This window comes from Vulpes vulpes, chromosome 11, assembly GCF_048418805.1.
Source record: "Vulpes vulpes isolate BD-2025 chromosome 11, VulVul3, whole genome shotgun sequence".
Taxonomy (NCBI): Eukaryota; Metazoa; Chordata; class Mammalia; order Carnivora; family Canidae; genus Vulpes; species Vulpes vulpes.
The window spans coordinates 101,227,609-101,233,602 of record NC_132790.1 but is presented as its reverse complement, the minus strand read 5'-3'; positions in this window follow the sequence as shown (position 1 = coordinate 101,233,602).

The window sequence follows — 5,994 nt, the reverse complement described above, 5'->3', positions numbered from 1 at the left end:
CTGCTTCAAATATCTTATTTAAATAAATTATTTAAAAAAGAGTAAAATTTTAATAGTAAAGTGCTTGTACTGATTTTCTGACAAATTTACTCTTTTCCTCCATTAGCTATGGTTTGAGATTATTAAATGCAGTTTTTACCTGCAGTGGGAGCTATTGTAAAAGTCTTAGCCTTATAAATGGAAAAAAAGATGGGGTGTGTGCAGCAATGTAATATTAAATGTTACATTGTAGCACTAAGCCAGTGTTATAATGAAATCTATTTGCACATAAATAGTATTTATGGTACCATTTCTTAAATGAGCTGCCCTCTTGAACAAATGAAAACATGACAAATCAGACCCAATTGTTGACTTTTAAGGTTTTTCTTTAAATTAAGTTAGATATTTAATGAGGGTTTTTATCTAAGCTAGGAAGATGCAGTAATAAAAGGAGCTCTCCCCATCCGCCCACTTGGCTGGGGCTGATAAAGTCTGACCACAAAGAAAATGAAGTTTTGGTGTAAAAGCCAGAAGTCCTATATCCAAACGAATACTTTTAAGTTATTCATGTTGAGAGTTATTTTCCCAATAATTTGGAAATGAATTTAGAAATCTTTTTTAAAGATCTTATTTAGCAGGGTACAGGGCGGGTGGTGACAAAGACAGGACACACACACAAAGGGAGAGAGAACCTCAAACGGATTCCACATGGAACCAAAAGCTGGGCAGACCCACAACCCGTAGATCCTGACCTGAGCCAAAATCAAGAGTAGATGTTCAACTGACTGAGCCACTCAGGAGCCCCTGAATTTAGAAATCTTAAAGGACATATTTTATAGTTAAGTTTTCCATTAATTTTTTAATACAGCTTGATACTTTATTTGTCCACTGGACTTGGCTCCAAATGATTTTTTGCTGTATCAAAAGATGAAATACACGCAGAAAGACGCAAAGATTCACTGCCACTTAAGATGTTTAAAAGAAAAAAACTGAAGATAATTTCAGAAACCTATAAAGCATGGTCACCAGTGGTGGGCAACGGGGCTGGAAAAAGAAAGCCAACTAAGGCAACTACACTGAAGGAGACAAGACTCCCTTGGATTTTAAAATGTTGGGTGTGCCACTTTTTTTTTTTTTTTTAAGATTTTATCTATTCCTGAGAGAGAGAGGCAAAGACACAGGGAGAAGCAGGCTCCACGGAGGGGAGCCCGACGTGTGGGGACGTGTGGGGACGTGTGGGACTCGGGTCTCCAGGATCGTGCCCTGGGCCAAAGGCGGCGCCAAACCGCCGAGCCCCCAGGCTGCCCTGGGTGAGCCACTTTAATAAATCAGTTGTTGTAACTAGAAAACTAGCCCGACCTCAATAAAGAGCGACTTCTGAAGGGGTGAATAGCACGAAGAGCATCCTTCTGTTCCTATGGTGTCGTATATACTGCCCCGAACTGTAGCTGTTTAAGAGGCTGACCTATGTCTACGCAGGAAGCCAGTTACTTCCTTTACGAGATCAGCACTGAAGAAGGGCAGCGGCGGCCGTCCACCGAGGCCCTCCCCGTCTGACCAATGAATCCTGAATTCTTGATCGTGCTTAATTCTGTACCTACTTTCCCCTGGTTGGAGAGCACCGTGGCTGGGCTTTGAAGACCAGATGCAGGAACTCGCCTGCATGTGGGATGAGATCTGTAGGTGTCGGGCGCTTCGCAAGGATGTCTCCATGTATCCTAATTTTTGCCTTGTGAGACAGGTGATGAAAATAAAGTTTTGTAGGTTTTTGTCAAGAAGTTGACAGTCTCATGCTGCTCTCTTTTTAAATATGTATCAATTTTTCAACTTCTGTTAAAGGAGATTTCTAACAGAAGTAGCACAATACCCATGTCTCCGCTCCAAAAATGATCGATTCCTGGTCAGCCTGCTGTTCATACCTACCAATTCACCATTCCACTTCCCACTCATTCGGAAGAAAATCCCAGACAACTGATTTCATCCCCAACTATTTCAGTCGGAAAGATCAGGATTTAAACTACCACAGTACTTTTTATTAAAAAAAATTAACAGTAATGCCTCACTGCCCAGTCAATACCCAGATTTTCCTAAATTGTTTTTATAATTAGGATGTTCAAGCAAATTCATATAGTTACATTGCTTTTAATCACAGACTCTCCCATCCTTTTTCCCCTTAAAATTTTAAAAAATTGGGTCATTTGTTTTGAGGACATTTGCATATTCTGGGTCTGCTCATTGTAACCCAGTGGCATCACCAGACATACTTTCCTATCTCCCGTATTATAAACTTCACAGTTCTTAAGACTTGATCAGATTCAGATTTGAGGACTTTTTTTTTTTTTTTTTACTAGTCTGAAATTTAAAAGTCTGGGGATTGAGGCTGTGTGTTATTCTAGAACTGTTAGTAGACTGTGCCTCACTCACTAGCTATTTCATGGAGTTCCCAATTTTTTTTTTTTAAGATTTTATCTATGAGAGAGGCAGAGACACAGGCAGAGGGAGAAGCAGGCTCCCTGTGGGAGCCCGATGTGGGACTCTGATCCCAGGACCGGGACCGGAGGCAGACGCTCGACCGCGGAGCCCCCCAGAGGCCCCTGAGTTCCCCGATTCTTAATCCACCAGTGCCTGCCCCTGACAGCTTTGTGTGCGAATCTCCCCATTGCACGTATGTTCCCTCATCTTGTGTTTCCCCACTACAGCCATGAGTCCTAACGCATGCGAGTTGTTTGGTATTTGTTCTAATGATCCTGATTCTTAACACTTCAGTCCTTTCATGTTACGGAATGTTAACACCTGTCCTTTATTTTTGGTTTCTCAACCTAAGGGAAGACCAGTGACAAGCTTAATCCCCTCTCCGTTTAAAAACAGCGATCATCAAAGTGACTACCTTTTTACTGAGGTTCTAAGTTTTGCTTTCTAGCTTTAAATATTGTCACTGCTGCCATCAGTTTGTAACTGATCATTGCCCGCAACCTGCGTCAAAAGCCACTTAAAGGCAGCTCTCATGAAAGTTTCCAAAAACAAGATAATTGCATGATGGTATTCGTTGTCCTACGAGCCATTTCTTAACATAGGCTGTAATAGAGAACTGTAAATTTTTTTTTTTAAAGACCAGATTTTTTTCCCCCAAAAATCCATCTTATAATCATAGGGAGCTTAGTTGAGCTGGAGACAGGGAACGTTCACAGGGTTTGATAAGGAAAACCCATGATCCCCCCACTGGGAAGATCGGAGGGCAGCAGGATTCATGGTGTGGGCCTTGCTCCCCGCGCGTCCCCGGGGAGGGTACGTGTGTGGCTGGAAGTCACAGCTTTGACGTTGTAACCATTTGAATTTTGTCTTCTTGGATGAAAGGACCGTGGCCTTCCCGGTCATCTCTGAATTGGAGCCACTCCTCCGCTGAGGGGACTTGGCACGTTATCTAGCGTCTGGGCAGCCGCGGCCCGCCCCGCAGCGAGGCAGGTAGAAGCGGGGCCTGCGTTTAGGTCTGCGGTTCCCGTGTTCTTACTAGGACGCATCCCAACTATTGAGAAGTTTGACTTCTGTGTTCCTTACGAACTCGTAATTTCAGGATGCCGCTGCGCTGGAGTTGGAGCTGATCCTGGGCAACGTTGTCATGGAAGCCCGGGCCCTTAGATCCCAGCTGTTCTCCTGACCCTTCTGTGTCTGCCGCGTCCGCTCAGCTCACTTGCAGCCCAGTTCCCAGTACAGAGGGAAGCCCCAGCCTGCCAGCGAGCGCGCCTCCCTCCCTCCCTCCCTCCCCTGCAGCAGCCAGCGCCCAGCAGGCACCCGCACCAGCGAAGGTAGCAGCCTCTCTGCCTTGGTCACAATCTCGCAAAGAGCAGCTAATGACCTACTTAAAGCGTTAATCACATGTTCCTCTAATACGTTAAGCTTCCAGTGGTTTCCCATTTCACTTCAAATAAAATACAAGCCTTTGACTCTGGCTTGTACGTAACCCAGCCCTCGCCGGCCTCTTCCATCAACCAACCTCTCCTTCTCCTCAGATGTGCACATCTACCCCCGAGCCTTTGCACTTGCCGCCTTTCCTACTTGGGAGGCTCTCCCGAAGCTTAATGTCAGAGGCTTCATCATTCGCGTGCCCTTCTCTTTACAGGGGGCTCCTTTCACACCCCATCTAAAATAAGCACGTCTGGGGATCCCCCCCCCCCCCGGGTGGCCCAGCAGTTTAGCGCCGCCTTCGGCCCAGGGCGTGACCCAGGATCGAGTCCTGCATCAGGCTCCCTGAATGGAGCCTGCTTCTCCCTCTGCCTGTGTCTCTGCCTCTCTCTCTCTCTCTCTCTCTCTCTCTCTCTCATGAGTAAATAAAATATTTTTTTAAAAATTCCAGCCTCTTAAAAAAAAAAAACCACACACACACACATGCATGAGATGTACAATCCCTGGTATCACGCACTGGCACCAAGCAGCCCTCTGGTCGGGATGTGCACACGCCTGTGCATTACCCCTCTTTCTACTCCCTCTTCATCACAACACTGAAGCCCCGTGTCAATTTGCATTCATCACCGACAGTGGGGTTTTTCTAGAATCCTGCTCTTTTGCTCGATACTACCTGCCTGGTCTTTTTGCAGTAGACCCCTGGCGTCACAGAGAAGAATCCAAGGCCTACATCTGTGAACGAGGCCTAGTGTGTATGGGATCCCGGGTCAGATGAACGTCCCGTCCACGGTGCCCAGCGTCTCCCGGCTGGCTCACCACTAACCTCACACTGGAATTTCCCCTTTGAGGAGCTTCTGCGTTGCTGGAGCACCTGTGGGAAACCTCCACAAATGGAGTCCTCCTGTTTTCATACAGGGCGTATGTAGGACACAGTGCATCTTTGTCCAGAGCACAAGGCACTCAAGTCTAAGCCACCGTGACGTCCAACGCTCCAACCCCAGATCACAAAATTAATTTTCTGCTCCAAATGTGTTATTTTCTTGGTTCTTTTCAACCAAACCAACTTTTAGTCATTTAACTGTGCAGCGTGGATTAGCGGTGTACAGTGAGGTCTTGTTGAAACTGGTAGGTCCCGGCAGACAGTGAGAAATTCGGAGTCTTGGCCGGTGAACTGTCGACGTACTTGAAAACAGTGGAGTTGCACCCGCCCGGCGTGTGCTCCCACCCCTCTGCCCCCGAGGAGGCTACGGTGGTGGGCCTCTACCTGGACACGAGGCCGGACAAGGCCCTGATGGCTAGAGCCGGGCCCGATACCTGCACGTAATTAGTACCTGCTTGCAGGTAGTGGAGGCCGTTTTTTAAAAGCCAGGTAACACCTGAAGCGATCCAAGTAGCCCCCAAATAATCTGCAGGACGGTTTCCAGGGCCGAGCAAGCTGCACGGGGGCCGAGCTCACGGAAGGAAGGGGGACGGCAGCGGCCGGGGCACCACGGCTGGGACAGGCCAGGAAGGGAGGCCAGGAGGGGAGGCCAGGCCTGTCGCGGGGCGAGGTGGCGCCAGCTAAGAGAAGTGGGGTGCATGTGGGCACTGAGCGTGGGGCGACGCCAGCTCGTGGGGCCCCGGGGCCGCCGTCCTGGGCCACCCGTGACAAGCCGCCAAGAGCTTGGGGCTTCAAGGAAGGAGATTCCTTCTCTCCGGGCCCTGGAGGCGGGAAGTCCAAGACTGGCATGTGCCGGGGCCCTAGAAGGTTCTGGGGGAGAGGCTGCTCGAGCCTCGCCAGCTGCCGCGGGCTTGCGGGCCTGTCACCGCGTTCTCCCCCTACCCCCTCCCCCAGGCCTTCCCCCGCGTGTGCCCTCCCCTCCCCCTAGGACACCGGTCACGGACTGGGCCGCAGCCGAACCCAGGAGGACCATCTAAACCACTGGCTTGCGCAAGGACACTATTTCCAAAGAAGGTCACATTCTAAGGTCCTGGATGGACACGACATGGGGGTGGGGGGCGCGGGGAGGACCATGGAACCCACTACAGCGACAGAAGGACGACGCCTTGAAAGAAACAGCAGTGAACATTGTTCTGAAACTTCGGTTCCGACGTCATTTCAGACCCCTAACAGGC